This window comes from Anomaloglossus baeobatrachus, unplaced genomic scaffold (assembly GCF_048569485.1).
Source record: "Anomaloglossus baeobatrachus isolate aAnoBae1 unplaced genomic scaffold, aAnoBae1.hap1 Scaffold_154, whole genome shotgun sequence".
NCBI lineage: Eukaryota > Metazoa > Chordata > Amphibia > Anura > Aromobatidae > Anomaloglossus > Anomaloglossus baeobatrachus.
The window spans coordinates 516,820-535,183 of NW_027441924.1; the positions used below are offsets into that span (position 1 = coordinate 516,820).

The 18,364-nt window shown below is 50.9% G+C and overlaps 1 long non-coding RNA gene and 1 pseudogene across 1 annotated transcript; both read left to right on the forward strand.

Annotated features, from left to right (window-relative positions):
* LOC142260656 (uncharacterized) overlaps nt 1-18,364 on the forward strand; it is an 86,770-nt pseudogene that overhangs the window by 59,339 nt on the left and 9,067 nt on the right.
* Nucleotides 2,836-5,688, forward strand: LOC142260657 (uncharacterized). The gene is made up of 3 exons (XR_012728679.1): nt 2,836-2,922; nt 3,009-3,103; nt 5,073-5,688. It is a non-coding gene; the product is annotated as an uncharacterized LOC142260657 (long non-coding RNA).

Genomic DNA, 18,364 nt, shown 5'->3' on the forward strand with positions numbered 1-18,364 from the left:
AGAAAGGGGCCGAGGACCGAGGGCAGAAAGGGGCCGAGGACCGAGGGCAGAAAGGGGCCGAGGACCGAGGGCAGAAAGGGGCCGAGGACCGAGGGCAGAAAGGGGCCGAGGACCGAGGGCAGAAAGGGGCCGAGGACCGAGGGCAGAAAGGGGCCGAGGACTGAGGGCAGAGAGGGGCCGAAGACTGAGGGCAGAAAGGGGCCGAGGACCGAGGGCAGAAAGGGGCCGAGGACTGAGGGCAGAAAGGGGCCGAGGACTGAGGGCAGAAAGGGGCTGAGGACTGAGGGCAGAAAGGGGCCGAGGACCGAGGGCAGAAAGGGGCCGAGGACTGAGGGCAGAAAGGGGCTGAGGACTGAGGGCAGAAAGGGGCTGAGGACTGAGGGCAGAAAGGGGCCGAAGACTGAGGGCAGAAAGGGGCTGAAGACTGAGGGCAGAAAGGGGCCGAGGACCGAGGGCAGAAAGGGGCCGAAGACTGAGGGCAGAAAGGGGCCGAGGACCGAGGGCAGAAAGGGGCTGAAGACTGAGGGCAGAAAGGGGCCAAGGACCGAGGGCAGAAAGGGGCCGAGGACTGAGGGCAGAAAGGGGCCGAGAACCGAGGGCAGAAAGGGGCCGAGAACCGAGGGCAGAAAGGGGCTGAGGACCAAGGGCAGAAAGGGGCCGAGGACTGAGGGCAGAAAGGGGCCGAGGACTGAGGGCAGAAAGGGGCCGAGGACTGAGGGAAGAAAGGGGCCGAGGACTGAGGGCAGAAAGGGGCCGAGGACTGAGAGCAGAAAGGGGCCGAGGACTGAGGGCAGACGGGTTTCCTCACTTCCGGCCTCTCATAGTTGGGGCGGGAAAAGGAACAAAAAACCTCACGATTCATAGAAATCACCAAGAGAAAACCAGCAAGAAAGTCTCAGAGCTGAAGGGGTTAATGCCGCCTGCCCCAGTAATGGGGAATCTCCACACACCTCCACCTGCAGAGCCGCACACTAGATATATAATACCCTGCACCTACCTCCACCTGCAGAGCCGCACACTAGATATATAATACCCTGCACCTACCTCCACCTGCAGAGCCGCACACTAGATATATAATACCCTGCACCTACCTCCACCTGCAGAGCCTCACACTAGATATATAATACCCTGCACCTACCTCCACCTGCAGAGCCGCACACTAGATATATAATACCCTGCACCTACCTCCCCCTGCAGAGCCGCACACTAGATATATAATACCCTGCACCTACCTCCACCTGCAGAGCCGCACACTAGATATATAATACCCTGCACCTACCTCCACCTGCAGAGCCGCACACTAGATATATAATACCCTGCACCTACCTCCACCTGCAGAGCCTCACACTAGATATATAATACCCTGCACCTACCTCCACCTGCAGAGCCGCACACTAGATATATAATACCCTGCACCTACCTCCACCTGCAGAGCCGCACACTAGAGATATAATAACCTGCACCTACCTCCACCTGCAGAGCCGCACACTAGATATATAATACCCTGCACCTACCTCCACCTGCAGAGCCGCACACTAGATATATAATACCCTGCACCTACCTCCACCTGCAGAGCCGCACACTAGATATATAATACCCTGCACCTACCTCCACCTGCAGAGCCGCACACTAGATATATAATACCCTGCACCTACCTCCACCTGCAGAGCCGCACACTAGATATATAATACCCTGCACCTACCTCCACCTGCAGAGCCGCACACTAGATATATAATACCCTGCACCTACCTCCTCCTGCAGAGCCGCACACTAGATATATAATACCCTGCACCTACCTCCACCTGCAGAGCCGCACACTAGATATATAATACCCTGCACCTACCTCCACCTGCAGAGCCGCACACTAGATATATAATACCCTGCACCTACCTCCTCCTGCAGACCGCACACTAGATATATAATACCCTGCACCTACCTCCACCTGCAGAGCCGCACACTAGATATATAATACCCTGCACCTACCTCCACCTGCAGAGCCGCACACTAGATATATAATACCCTGCACCTACCTCCACCTGCAGAGCCGCACACTAGATATATAATACCCTGCACCTACCTCCACCTGCAGAGCCGCACACTAGATATATAATACCCTGCACCTACCTCCACCTGCAGAGCCGCACACTAGATATATAATACCCTGCACCTACCTCCACCTGCAGAGCCGCACACTAGATATATAATACCCTGCACCTGCCTCCACCTGCAGAGCCGCACACTAGATATATAATACCCTGCACCTACCTCCACCTGCAGAGCCGCTCACTACATATATAATACCCTGCACCTACCTCCACCTGCAGAGCCGCACACTAGATATATAATACCCTGCACCTACCTCCTCCTGCAGAGCCGCACACTAGATATATAATACCCTGCACCTACCTCCACCTGCAGAGCCGCACACTAGATATATAATACCCTGCACCTACCTCCACCTGCAGAGCCGCACACTAGATATATAATACCCTGCACCTACCTCCACCTGCAGAGCCGCACACTAGATATATAATACCCTGCACCTACCTCCTCCTGCAGAGCCGCACACTAGATATATAATACCCTGCACCTACCTCCACCTGCAGAGCCACACACTAGATATATAATACCCTGCACCTACCTCCACCTGCAGAGCCGCACACTAGATATATAATACCCTGCACCTACCTCCACCTGCAGAGCCGCACACTAGATATATAATACCCTGCACCTACCTCCTCCTGCAGAGCCGCACACTAGATATATGGCTGCTCTGTGCTTACAGGACCTGTGATGATGTCACATGGAGGGGAGGAGTCAGGGGTCACATGATCAGCTCCTCAATGTAGTCCTATATTGGCGTGCACACACTGGATGAGGTGCGGTGTCAGTGGATGGTTATAGTAAACCCCTGTTGCGTATGTATGTGCCCCCTGTTGCGTATGTATGTGACTCCTTCACACTCATTTCAATCTTTGCTAAATTGAATTATTTATTGATAAGTTCAGGTGAGGAGAAGATTTGTTGAGCGACTGTGAAGCCCCGCTGATGCAGTGTCGGTGCATTACCTTCAGGGACTCCACTCGGCTGGATCCTGTCACCGGTAGGAAATCTTCTATTTGTCGTGACGCCACTCTCAGAATTGCGGTCAGTGGGGACCGCCACTGCAGATTAAGGGATGCCTGGGGCTGATGGTGGGTGCAGTCAGTTGTAATAGCCTCCTGAGAGTGAGGCAAGCCCCAGGGCCCTGTGTAGGTGTGTAGAACCACAAGGCGCAGAATAACTCCACACAAGCAGGATGTCTTTCAGGGTTTTTACTCACAGAAGGTGGCAGAGTGAGTAACCCGGGCGTAGCTGGGATGAACCAGGTTGGAACCAGGTGTCCTTCAGGCTGACTGATGAGGGTGACTACCGACTCGCCTTCCTTAGCCCTTGGTGGTTTGGGGTAACCCCGACTTTTAGTCCCTATGGGGGTCACCCAGGGAAGTTGCTGAAGCCTCTCTCCCCTTCGGTTTGTCCGTTTGCTTGTAGCCTGGGCCAGGACACTCCAGCTGCTTGCCTCCTGTGAACTATGGGCCCTAACTGTGGCGACGTGGCTGCGGACTTTGTAGTGTGATCTTGGGGGTGTAAAGTACCCCCTCAAGCAGGTTTGGCAAGGAAAGGTGGATCTATCCCTGCACTGGGACCTACTACCCGTTTGGGCCTGGTACTCCCTAGCAGTCTCCTTACTTCCCACTCCGTGCTCTCTCTTTAGCTGAAGATGGATTTCGGGTAGCACTCCTAGGTGACCGTTCTCCCCCGTCGGTAGCCACTGCGCGGACGCTGTCAGACTGCAACAGCCCCAGGGGTCTGCTCCCGCTCTCCCCTGAACTGCACACTGAACCGGCTCACTTGAGGGACCTGCTCTGCTGCTCCTCTCAGAGCTCCACTTTCATGCTCCTCTCTCCTCCCCACTCTGCTTCAGACTATTCTCCTCCTTCTCCCTCTTGTGCCTGCCTACGCCACCTAGCAACCAGACTCTCTACCACACCCCTTGAGTGGAGATGGAGGCTTTTGGCCCCCTCCACTATTCCAGTGGAGGTGAAGGCTTTTCCCCCTCCTGGGATCCCCAGGGGTCCTCTCAAAGGTACATGTGTGAGACCTGATCACTATGCGCCTGTGTAGTCACACCTCGGTCAGCCTTCTGGATTACCTGTATTGTACTGTTCCCAGCATGGGTGCAGTACTCAGTGGTACCTGACCAGGTCAGGGGCGCCACACGACTTTAGAAGAAAATTGTTTGGACCTGATCGGTCTTGAACACAAGTCGCTGAAAATGTGTGTATGACGTATATGGAGCAGAGCCGCATGTGTACGATGTTTACGAGACAGTGCTATGTGTGTATGATATCTACGTAGAGGAGCTGTGTATGTAACAGAGCCGTGTGTGCATGACCCCTATGTAGTGGAGCCGTGGGTGCACAACGTGTATGTAGCGAAGCCATGTGTGCATGATATGTATGTAGCAGATACCTTCTTTTCCCAGTTTATTAATCCCCAAAACACCCGTGCAGGTCCAACATAATCCACATGAGGTCCCACGACGATTCAAGCTCTGCTACATGTAGTCATAGCACGCGATCGTGGCACATGACTGTCCGCTGTGAGGTTCAGGCAGAGACTGAGCAGCGATCAGTTGTGACGTCACTCAGGTTAGTCGCGGACACAGCTTGAGGGTCTCCACCTGTGACCGCTGGTAACTTGACCTCAGGTGACTTCAGTGACCTCACCTGAGTTCATTCACCGCTCATCACACGACTCACCCAGTCTCTGGCTGACCATCACAGTGTACATAGGAAATACTGTGGATAGAAGCGCAGAACAGGGTCTTACCAGGTAAGGTAACAGATAAGCCAAGGTAATTTCATTCACCTATAAGGGTTGTGCCAGTCACAACTCCTAAACGTACATAAAAGATGGTGATAGCCGCAGACCTGGAAAGCGAATTCAGTCATAACGTGGGAGAGATCGGGTGTTTGCCGCGCTATCACCAGAAAATCAGATGTTGATTATTTCTTTATGCTTTTATTCAGGTTGATGCGTTTCAGAGAACTCCGTCTCCTTCATCAGGACATCAAGGAAAGATCAACAGTCTACTACAGAGGAAAGAACCTATATATATATATATATATATATATATATATATATATATATATATATATATATATATATATACAGATATGTTAGAGGACCGCCCGCTGTATTTCAAATACTGGAGGGACAATCGACTAATGAAATAACGGCAACAAGATTTAAAGCATAATGTATTAAAAGATGACTTTAAAAGTCCTGGAATTGTAACAAATATCGCAACAATATAGAAATTACAGAACAAAAAGCAAAAAGAGAAAATGAATAATGCAAAAATATTTCTTGGAAATATAACAGAATGCTGAGAGTCTAGAACTATGGAATTTACTGGGGATCGTAGTAATACACTGGCTGGAGGCTCTATCCACAGCCCTATATAGGGGATCATGATAAACAATGGGAAGAGAAGAAAGGTTATGGTATTTATTGAGTTAAAAAATGGGAGAGGGGTTGTGCTGAAAAACGAAATTGATGATGATATTACAGAAATAGAAAAAAATATATAAAAATAATTTAAAAGTGGAATCTCACAATCGTGTATTATTTATTAAAATGAAAAAGGAGAAAACTGAAGAAAAATAAAAAATTGCGTGTGTATAGCGACGGGTTGTGCAAAATTTGATATGCAGTGCGAATGTTCAGAGACCACGAGCAGGAAAGTCCTTATGGGTAAGAAGTGTTGAGAGGTTTCATATAGTAGTGCAGACATAATATACAGTGTGTGCAGAGATCGCGTGCGGCAATCGTACATATGAGGTTAACGTACTAGAAGGAGTTCATATAACAAAAAAAGCAATATGTGTGAAAATTAAACATTTTCTTGTATAAGGGCCCTAAACAGACCCAGTTAGAAGCCATGGAGGTGGCGGTCTGCCTGCGGGTTTTAATGTGCAAATACAGATGAAGCCGCTCAGGAACCAATGAAGGAAAATCCATGGAGGAATGTACCGTATTTTTCGCTTTAAAAGACGCACCTGATTATAAGACGCACCCCCAAATTTGGTGAAGGAAAAGAGAATTTTTTTTTTTTAAATGTTAAATGGGGTCCATCTTATAATGCCAGTGTCCCTCTAACAAATCATATAGGGTATATGTCCGTCATAGCCCCCCATCCTAAAATTTGCCCCCTTAATCTGGATATGGCCCCCTTATATTGACTATAGCCCCACTTGTGATGGCACACGTTCCCCTGTGCTGCCTATGGTCCCCGATGAATTGCACACGTTCCCCTGTGTTAGATAGCGCCCCCATGCTGCCCATGGCCCCTATAGATCGCACAAGTCCCCCTGTGTTAGATATCGCCCCCATAGTGCTGCCCATGGCCCCTATATAGATCGCACAAGTCTCCCTGTGTTAGATATCGCCCCCATAGTGCTGCCCATGGCCCCTATAGATCGCACAAGTCCCCCTGTGTTAGATATCGCCCCCAGGCTGCTGCCCATAGTAAAATAAAACCGTCTTTCCTTACCTCCTCCAGCGTTTATCTCCCTCCTGTCTCCCTCCGCGCTTCTCTTCCTTACTTCCTGGTTCTCAGTGCGGTCATGTGATCGGCACAGCAGACTGAGATCTCTGCGTGCCTGATCACAGTGGAAGCAGGGACACGGGGAGAAACGCTGCAGTAGGTAAGTAAAGCTTTTTTATTTTAGAATGAGCAGCAGCCTGGGGGCCAAATCTAACACAGGGGGGGGCATGTGCCATCACAGGGGGACGCAGAGACATATAATATGCACCGCTCCCCAGCCCATCACTGCGGTGCGATTTCAGCACCACCGGAGATGGACAGCGGCTGTGCATATTATATGAGCGGGAGCAGGAGATCAAACGCTGCCGCCGCAGCATTCACCTGCGCTCCAGAGCTGTCCCCACCTCCCCTGGACCCTGCAGTGTACATATATATATATATATATATATATATATACACCCCCCCACCCCGTATCCCCGTATATTCGGCTTATAAGACGCACCCCCTACTTTCCTCCAAAATTTGGGGGAACAGAAGTGCGTCTTATAAAGAGAAAAATATGGTAATTAATGAACATTTCTTCAGTTTTAAAAACAAAAAGCAATGTTAAAATAATTAATTTTAATAGCATTAAAGAATATTAGTTATTGGTGGGGAGTGTTGATTATTACCATATATTTATATTCCTAAAGACCCCGTTATACGCAACATCATATCTAACGATATGTCGTCGGGGTCACGGAATTCGTGACGCACATCCGGCGTCGTTAGCGACGTCGTTGCGTGTAACAGCTCCGAGCGAGTTTCAACGATCAAAAATACTCACCTTATCGTTGATCGTTGACACGTCGTTCATTTTCAAAATCTCGTTGGTGGTTGTGGACGTAGGTTGTTCGTCATTCCTGAGGCAGCACACATCGCTACGTGTGACACCCCGGGAACGACGAACAACAGCTTACCTGCGTCCTCCGGCAATGAGGTGAGCATGTCGTTAATGCGGCTGTTCTCCGCCCCTCCACTTCTATTGGTCGGCTGCTGTGTGACGGCGCACGAACCGCCCCCTTAACAATGAGGTTGTTTGCCGCCCACAGCGACATCGCTAGGATGGTAAGTACGTGTGACTGTTGTTAGCGATATTGTGCTCCATGGGCAGCGATTTGCCCGTGACACACAAACGACGGAGGCGGGTGCTTTCACGAGCGACATCGCTAGCGATGTCGCTGCGTGTAAAGCCCCCTTTAGTATAGTGATTCTAGCTGTGAAGGTTCAGAAAGCGAGTGCCAGAGCAAAGCATGAGTGCGCATGCGTGAGGGGTAACAGGTAAATCCAAAAGAGAGTTATTTGCCGCACCACCCCCCGTACACATCTGTTAGGACAAATCCAGGATCTGGACAGGGATCTCCACGTGGCTGGTACCATGGTGCCTGTCCGCAGCAAGTATGTGCTCAACGAAGAAGTCCAGAGAAATAAACAGACGGCACTCACCGGAATCCAGCTAGAACATTTATTTAGTACGGTGCATAAAAAGGCAGGAGTAGAGCAGAAATCGAGCCCCCTCACGGACGACGGCCGTTTCGCATATGAATACGCTTCCTCGGGTCCATGTGGAGAGGCATAGACCGGCGCCTTATGAGAGGGCTGTATCAGGTCTATGTCACTGCCATTAAAAACAGGTGAGGAGTGCAGTGAACAAATAGTGCAAAAAATTGACATACATACATATTATGTCAAGCAATAAAATACAATATGTTACAATTACAATCAATGCACAAATACAAACAATACATAAGGACATCTAGAGATGTACAATATACTTTCATAGAAAAACTGAGAGGTGATTCCTGTCATTCAGACCAAGGCTCCCCTGGGATTCATACTTTATAATGAGCCTAGCATCAGTCTATAGTAAGGGCCTGTGTAAATCACCCCCTTGAGGGGGGAGGAATACCCTCTCCATCCCTGCAAATCTCAGACTATTGGGGTCACTGTTATGTACACTACAGACATGCTCAATAAGCCGAGTGGAACCCTTTCCGGATGTTACAGAGTTAAAATGTTCCTTGAACCTTACATACATTGGTCTGATAGTTTTACCGATGTAGAAATGACCGCAACTACTTAGAACCGATTTTTATCGGATTGCCCGTATAATGTAAGTGACAGAACCTACACTGGCCGCACTTACAGTTACCGACTGGAGTGCTTTATTCCAGCCATGTGGCAGGCTGGGTTATCCTGTTTTTAACCAGAATATCTTTAAGATTATTGCACCTGCGGTAGGTAACCAGAGGTTTTGCGGCAGTCATTTCTCTTAGATCACAGTCCTGTTCTAATATGTGCCAATTCTTATACAGGGCAGTTTTTATTACTGAATCTAGGGGGCCAAACTTAAAATTAAAAATAAACCTACGGGGTTGTGTTTTCCTGTCTGAACGGTCAATGTAGCCACGGTCCCTTTCACGAGCATAATTCACAACACACTTATCAAAGGCGGTCTCTACTATCCTATCCGGATATCCTCTCTTTTTTAACCTCAACTTTAGGTCAGCCGATTGCTGCAAAAAAAACGCATCATTTAATAAGCCACAACCGAAGAAACTGGCTGTACGGCAATGCGTTTTTAGTATGGTTGGGATGGGCACTGTCGAAATGGAAGAGAGTATTTGAAGCTGTAGGTTTTCGGAACACCTTGGTTTGAATTACCCCCTCTACAATAGAAACTGTTACATCCAAAAAATTCAGGGACTGATCACCCAAATCATACGTGAACGACATATTCATGGCGTTGGTCCCATTTAAGTGAGCTACAAAATCAGAAAATTGTGTGGATGAACCATCCCACAAAAATGAATATGCCGTCCATGTAACGCAGGTAATATTTAATATGGCAGAGAAAGGGACTGGAAACGGCAAAAACATATTGGCTTTCAAAATACTCCCAAAAATGGGTTGGCGAGGGCACATGCGACGGGCGTACCCATCGCAGTGCCCCCGCATTGCAAAAACCATTTATCCAAGAAAGTAAAGGCGTTTTTGCTGAGTATAAAGCCCAAAGCTTCCTCCACAAATTTGCAGAATGTTATGCTTTTTCCACATTTTTTTAGAACTTTAAAGGGAACCTGTCATCAGAAATGTCCCCTAAAACCTAACAGATTCCCCCTCTGCAGCTCCTGGGCTGCATTCTATAAAGGTCCCTGTTATGATTGTGCCCACTTTCTGACCGAAAAAAAGTGTTTATAAAGTTGTACCTTTTTGGCTTCTGATTCTGTAAATCCGTCACGGGGGCGGGCTGCCTGATGGCCGTTATTCTGCCCCCTGGTTCTGTATGCCGCCCCCATCGCTGATTTCAATACTTCTGGACGCCGCCCACTGCTCCAGCCATCCCCGCGCATGCCCAGTGCTCATCTCTCGGGGATGAGCACTGTGCCCAGCGTCACCGCTGGTGACGTGCACGCAGGGTTAAGATTATGGGCGGTGCTGTGATGTTTATTCCTAAGCAACCGCCCATAATCGCGGGGCCGCGCTTTTCCCCTCGGCCTGCTTCGGGGCAAGATGGGAAGGAGGTGACGTGGGGGTCAGCAGCAGCGCGCTTGCGCAGAACGAAGCAGGCCGAGGGGAAAAGCGTGGCCCCGTGATTATGGGCGGTTGCTTAGGAATAAACATCACAGCACCGCCCATAATCTTAACCCTGCGTGCACGTCACCAGCGGTGACGCTGGGCACAGTGCTCATCCCCGAGAGATGAGCACTGGGCATGCGCGGGGATGGCTGGAGCAGTGGGCGGCGTCCAGAAGTATTGAAATCAGCGATGGGGGCGGCATACAGAACCAGGGGGCAGAATAACGGCCATCAGGCATCCCGCCCCCGTGACGGATTTACAGAATCAGAAGCCAAAAAGGTACAACTTTATAAACACTTTTTTTCGGTCAGAAAGTGGGCACAATCATAACAGGGACCTTTATAGAATGCAGCCCAGGAGCTGCAGAGGGGGAATCTGTTAGGTTTTAGGCGAAATTTCTGATGACAGGTTCCCTTTAACCACGGCCTCCACTGCCAAGGTCTGTGGGATGCGAGTGTACAAACTCTCCACATCGATGGAAGCAAGTGAAAAACCCTCCTGCCAGGTAAATCCTTTTAACATAGAAATAAAATCCCCAGTATCCTTAACATAAGATGGTATATTAACCAATCCTGGATGTATAAGCCAGTCCACAGAGTGCGACAAAGGCTCCGTTAAGGAGCCTATGCCTTCCACTATGGGATGGCCAGGATGTTTTTCCTTGTTTTTATGTACCTTGGGAATGAAGTACCAATGGGGTTTGGTAGGGAATGTGGGAAGCAGCCTTTCCGCCAATCTAGGAGTCAAAAAGCCCAAGTGTAATGCCTGCTTTACACGGGACGACCGATCGTGCAATTTCACGATCGATCGTACCCGCCCCCGGCGTTTTGTGCATCATGGGCGTGACGCCCTGGGCAAGCCAGGGGTCACAGGTCATCACACCACCACACCCTACATCCCAGTTAGGCACACCAAAGCTAACCAAAAATCCTTGTTGCCTTCCTCCAGGGGCTGATGTTCACACCAGGGGGTGGGCCAGGTGGTTGGCTCCGCCCACCGAGGAGGACACAGCTCTGGAGGCGGGAGAAACTAGGCAGTTTAGCCCAGGCAGGGCTTGAGTGAAGATTAGCTCAGGGGGAGCTTGAGTAGACAGGTAAGTGAAAGGGAAGTAGAAGTGGAAGTGGTAAAGGAGGAGTAGGAGAAGTTGAAGGAAGGTGAAAGGTGACAGAAAGAAAGCCTGAAGTAGTCCAGCTGTGTGCAGGACAGAGTCAGCAAGGTCAGCAACGGCGGTGACTGTCTGGAGGGGGACTGTTTGGAAGTTCCTGGAAGGACCGCGGACGGGTAGTGGCCCGGCGGTCTGGAGCAGTGTACCAAAGGACAGTCAGCACCAGGGCAGGGGCCTCTCGGACCCCGGCAAGGCTAGGAGTCGCCATAATTTGCCGAATCCGTCAGTGAAGGGGACGTAGATCCCCCAACAACCAAGTCCCGATTGAAGGCAACAGCCCAACCATTGTAGCAGAAGCACCGCCACCGCCAGGGCACCAGTTTCTCAGGGCCAGCGCCTGCGGGCAAAGAGTAGAGCTCCTCCGGTCCAGCTTGAAGCCGGGGAGTGGGTTACCGGTGGGGACCCATCGCGACCAACACAGAAACAAAGGTGCAAGGAAAAGGGACATCACCGTCACCTACTGGGAGAGCAAGTGCAGCCGTCCGTGGGAACCGTCTTTCCAGCCGTGTGGTTTACCGTAAAACTATGTCAACGTCTCAGGCTGAGTGAGTACCACAGTGCCGCAAGGCACAGCGCTGCCCCCGCGTCCCTGCGCCCACCAGGCCCTGCATCTCCCATCTCATCACCGGGCCCCGGGATCACCAACCCCTACCCACGGAGGGGCAACACAACACCTGGCTGCTCCGCATCACCATCCCCGGGATCCCCATATTGAGCAGCGGTGGTGAAATCACCACAACCGTGGGTGGCGTCACGGACAATAAACAATCCCCACACCCAACAAACCCCTTTCACTCACGGGCGAGGAGTGCCGCTCGAGAACCCCCGGGATCCGGCCTACAGCTCGAGCCACCACTGAGCAGCGGCCGCCGGACCCGAGCAGAAGGGGTGAGCGTAGTGTGCTGACACCCTCCTCCCCGCCCGCGACATGGGCAATTGATTGCCCGTGGCGCTCAAAGTCGTTCACCCCCCGTCACACGTACTTACCTCCCGTGTGACGTCGCTGAGGGCGGCAAACATCCACTTCCTGGAGTGGAAGGAACGTTTGACGTCACAGCGACGTCACACAGCCGCTGGCCAATAGATGCGGAGGGGCGGAGATGAGCGTGATGTAAACATCCCGCCCACCTCCTTCCTTCCACATAACCAGCGGGAGCCGCGGGACGCAGGTAAGATGCTGTTCATCGTTCCCGTGGTGTCACACGGAGAGACGTGTGCTGCCACGGGAACGATGAACAACCAGAGCAAAGTAAAATAAACGATTTTATGAAACCTAGCAACCAGTACACGACTCACGATTTGTGAGCGATACTGCCTCGCTAGGAGGTGTCACACAGGCCAATGTCACAAGCGATGCCGGATGTGTGTCACAAAAACCGTGACCCCGACGATCTATCGCACGATAGATCGTCTGGTGTAAAGCAGGCATAAGTATTTTTCCAATAACCGCTGCAACTGCTTTTTGTAACCTGTGGTGGGATCAAACAAAAGAGGGGTATATGTGGAGGTGTCCGATAGTTGTCGACGTGCCTCTTCTATGTAGTAAAACCGAGTAAGGAGAACAACATTGCCCCCCTTATCGGCCTCACGAAAGACGGTGTCCTCCCATCCCTGCATAATCTGGACGGCTTTCCATTCAGCTCGGCTCAGGTTATGTGCCAGTTCTGGGTGAATTAACGCACTGCGTCCTGAAAGAGATTGACCAAATTGCCCTGTGAGGACGGAGGACAAAAATTAGACCTAATCCCTTTAGAAAAGGGAAGAGAGGGAGTAGGATGGACATCGCCCATTTGGTCGGAATCTTGTTCTGTCAAACTTAAAAGGACCCTGGCGTCATTGATCGTGTCAGCTCCAAAAGCCTCAGTACAATCAAAAGTCGGCCGGTCAAGCCCCGCGGGTAGAAGAACCTCCGGGACGAGATCGGTGACTGAGGATTGAAATTTAAAATGCTTATAAAGGTGAATTTTCCTAATAGCTTTGAAAAAATCAACCCTAAAGATGGTATAATCACGGGTAATAGGGGTAACAGGAGTTCAGGTCCGTGGGAGCCACACTGCGCATGCGTGGGGGTTAAAAGACTTCAGACCGTGGGAATTACCTCACAGCGTCTGCGCTGATTACGGAAAGTTCCCAAGCTTCAAACGAGAAGCCCTCCTGCATGACTAGTGCGAAGGACAGTGCCGGAATAACCACACACAGGACCCCATAATCACGCACCCCTTCCCTCAATTAGAAACATGAATCATTAACATCACTCATATACAATTTATAGTTATATAAATGTATAAATATAAACATTATTAAAATGAATCATACGGTATTTAAAAGTCGAGATCTGAATTAAAATAATATAAAATTAATATAATATAAATAATATAAAACCAAGAGATCTATTAAATTGAATAAAAATATATTGATGAAATGATATTTATAAAACAGATCTGTCACCTCATTTATGTTCGAAACATATGTGACCCGTCACCACAATAGAACCACAGGCCCCGGGCGACCCGTTCTGCACGGCGTTCTTGGCTTGGGTCAGACGGTCCACTTGCATGGGTTCTGGTGACGATTCGCGGAAAGGCAGGGACGAGGGTGCGGTAGGTTTCTGCGGGGGCAAGACGTGGCGAGGTGGTCGCTTCTCCCGGACTACCTCCTGGGCACGCTCCAGAAAACGGAGGTCAATCCGGGTGGCCAGAGAAATCAAAACGTCCAAGGTGCGTGGAACGTCACGGCCGGTGAGTTCGTCTTTAATACGACCAGAGAGACCCTCCCAAAAGGCCGCCGTTAAGGCCTCATTGTTCCAGCCCAGCTCCTAAGCGAGCGTGCGGAACTGTATGGCACACTGGCCGACTGGGTCCCTTGGCGTAGCCGGAGGAGCGTAGAGGTCACTGCAGTAGTCCGTCCGAGTTCGTCGAAGGTGCCCCGGAAGGCTCGTAGGAACTCCTGGATATCGGTGGTCATCGGGTCCTCGTTCTCCCACAGAGGGTTAATCCAGGCCAGGGCTTCACCTTCCAGGTGTGATATCAGGAATGCCACCTTGGCCTGGTCTGAGGCGAACAAGTGCGGGAGCAACTGAAAGTGCAAGGAGCACTGGTTCAGGAAGCCTCGGCAGGACTTGGGATCCCCTGCGTAGCGAGGCGGAGCAGCAAGGCAAAGTTGCGAGGCCGTGGAGACAACTGGTTCGGACCTGGAGACTGGTTGCTGTGTGTACTGAGATGAGGAGGCGGTCTGCAGTGCATATAACCGGTGGTCCACGGACGTCATGAACTTCAGCATCCGGTTCAGGGTTTCGCGCTGTTGCGCCAGCTCCTGGCGCAGCTCAGCAAGCTCTGATTTCTGTGCTTCAGCGGAATCAATGGCCTGATCATACTGTGAGGGCCGGGGAGGACTGGTAGGCCCAGAAGGTGGATCCACTGGACTGAGCACCCCACCTGGAGGGCAGGGTACACGGTAGCTGGAGCACTAGCGTGGCAGGAACGGGAAGAACCAGGTCACCAGGGTCATGGAGTCCCATAGGACAGTACAGGAACAGGTACAGGTACCAGGTAGCAAAGACAGGTCCAGGTCACTAGGGTCACAGAGTACTTTAAGGCAGTAATACAGGAAACAGGAACAAGAGGACCTGAGCACCTAGCTCACAAGACAAGGCATAGAAACACATGCGATGATCAGGCCCCGCCCACATGGAAAGGCCAGTCCTATATACTCAGCACAGCCTCAGGTCTCCTGTTGCAGCAGTGCTGGGCCTATAAGACCAGGTGAGTGGGCGCGGCCCGGTCCTATACAGAGGCATCAGTCAGAGTCAGACTCCTGAGACCCGGAACAGGACTCAGGGGATCAAGAGCGGGAGCGCCAGGCGTGACCGGTGGGCGCATGGACTGGACTAGTGAGCAAGGAGCGGTGGGGCGATGGTGAGACTGGATCAGTGAGCACGGAGCGGTGCAATGCAGGTGCGACCGGATCAGTGGGTACGGAGCGGTGCCTGGATGGTGAAACCGGCTCAGTAGGTAAGGAGCGCTGCTGGGACACCGGGAGCGTGACACTCTGTTACATGCACAGCTCTGCTCCATATACGTCATACACACATTTTCAGCGACTTGTGATCAAGACCGATCAGTTCCAAACGTCTTTATTTAAAAGTCGCTCAACAAATCTTCTCCTCACCTGAACTTATCAATAAAGAATTCAATAAAGCAAAGATCGAAATAAGAGTGTGAAGGGGTCACATACATACGCAACAGGGGTCACATACATACGCAACAGGGGTCACATACATACGCAACAGGGGTCACATACATACGCAACAGGGGTCACATACATACGCAACAGGGCTCACATACATACGCAACAGTGGTCACATACATACGCAACAGTGGTCACATACATACGCAACAGGGGTCACATACATACGCAACAGGGGTCACATACATACAAAACAATAGTTTACAATAACCGTCCACTGACACCGCGCCTCATCCAGTGTGTGCACATTAATATAGGACTACACTGAGGAGCTGACCATGTGACCCCTGACTCCTCCCCTCCATGTGACATCATCACAGGTCCTGTAAGCACAGAGCAGCCATATATCTAGTGTGCGGCTCTGCAGGAGGAGGTAGGTGCAGGGTATTATATATCTAGTGTGCGGCTCTGCAGGAGGAGGTAGGTGCAGGGTATTATATATCTAGTGTGCGGCTCTGCAGGTGGAGGTAGGTGCAGGGTATTATATATCTAGTGTGCGGCTCTGCAGGTGGAGGTAGGTGCAGGGTATTATATATCTAGTGTGCGGCTCTGCAGGTGGAGGCAGGTGCAGGGTATTATATATCTAGTGTGCGGCTCTGCAGGTGGAGGTAGGTGCAGGGTATTATATATCTAGTGTGCGGCTCTGCAGGTGGAGGTAGGTGCAGGGTATTATATATCTAGTGTGCGGCTCTGCAGGTGGAGGTAGGTGCAGGGTATTATATATCTAGTGTGCGGCTCTGCAGGTGGAGGTAGGTGCAGGGTATTATATATCTAGTGTGCGGCTCTGCAGGTGGAGGTAGGTGCAGGGTATTATATATCTAGTGTGCGGCTCTGCAGGAGGAGGTAGGTGCAGGGTATTATATATCTAGTGCGCGGCTCTGCAGGAGGAGGTAGGTGCAGGGTATTATATATCTAGTGTGCGGCTCTGCAGGTGGAGGTAGGTGCAGGGTATTATATATCTAGTGTGCGGCTCTGCAGGTGGAGGTAGGTGCAGGGTATTATATATCTAGTGTGCGGCTCTGCAGGTGGAGGTAGGTGCAGGGTATTATATATCTAGTGTGCGGCTCTGCAGGTGGAGGTAGGTGCAGGGTATTATATATCTAGTGTGCGGCTCTGCAGGAGGAGGTAGGTGCAGGGTATTATATATCTAGTGTGCGGCTCTGCAGGTGGAGGTAGGTGCAGGGTATTATATATCTAGTGTGCGGCTCTGCAGGTGGAGGTAGGTGCAGGGTATTATATATCTAGTGTGCGGCTCTGCAGGTGGAGGTAGGTGCAGGGTATTATATATCTAGTGTGCGGCTCTGCAGGTGGAGGTAGGTGCAGGGTATTATATATCTAGTTGCGGCTCTGCAGGTGGAGGTAGGTGCAGGGTATTATATATCTAGTTGCGGCTCTGCAGGTGGAGGTAGGTGCAGGGTATTATATATCTAGTGTGCGGCTCTACAGGTGGAGGTAGGTGCAGGGTATTATATATCTAGTGTGCGGCTCTGCAGGTGGAGGTAGGTGCAGGGTATTATATATCTAGTGTGCGGCTCTGCAGGTGGAGGTAGGTGCAGGGTATTATATATCTAGTGTGCGGCTCTGCAGGTGGAGGTAGGTGCAGGGTATTATATATCTAGTGTGCGGCTCTACAGGTGGAGGTAGGTGCAGGGTATTATATATCTAGTGTGCGGCTCTGCAGGTGGAGGTAGGTGCAGGTTATTATATATCTAGTGTGCGGCTCTGCAGGTGGAGGTAGGTGCAGGGTATTATATATCTAGTGTGCGGCTCTGCAGGTGGAGGTAGGTGCAGGGTATTATATATCTAGTGTGCGGCTCTGCAGGTGGAGGTAGGTGCAGGGTATTATATATCTAGTGTGCGGCTCTGCAGATGGAGGTAGGTGCAGGGTATTATATATCTAGTGTGCGGCTCTGCAGGTGGAGGTAGGTGCAGGGTATTATATATCTAGTGTGTGGCTCTGCAGGTGGAGGTAGGTGCAGGGTATTATATATCTAGTGTGCGGCTCTGCAGGTGGAGGTAGGTGCAGGGTATTATATATCTAGTGTGCGGCTCTGCAGGTGGAGGTAGGTGCAGGGTATTATATATCTAGTGTGCGGCTCTGCAGGTGGAGGTAGGTGCAGGGTATTATATATCTAGTGTGCGGCTCTGCAGGTGGAGGTAGGTGCAGGGTATTATATATCTAGTGTGCGGCTCTGCAGGTGGAGGTAGGTGCAGGGTATTATATATCTAGTGTGCGGCTCTGCAGGTGGAGGTAGGTGCAGGTTATTATATATCTAGTGTGCGGCTCTGCAGGTGGAGGTAGGTGCAGGGTATTATATATCTAGTGTGCGGCTCTGCAGGTGGAGGTAGGTGCAGGGTATTATATATCTAGTGTGCGGCTCTGCAGGTGGAGGTAGGTGCAGGGTATTATATATCTAGTGTGCGGCTCTGCAGGTGGAGGCAGGTGCAGGGTATTATATATCTAGTGTGCGGCTCTGCAGGTGGAGGTAGGTGCAGGGTATTATATATCTAGTGTGCGGCTCTGCAGGTGGAGGTGTGTGGAGATTCCCCATTACTGGGGCAGGCGGCATTAACCCCTTCAGCTCTGAGACTTTCTTGGTGTTTTTCTCTCGCTGATTTCTATGAATCATGAGGTTTTTGTTCCTTTTCCTCTGATAGATACAGACGCCCCAACTACGAGAGGCCGGAAGTGAGGAAACCCGTCTGCCCTCAGTCCTCGGCCCCTTTCTGCCCTCAGTCCTCGG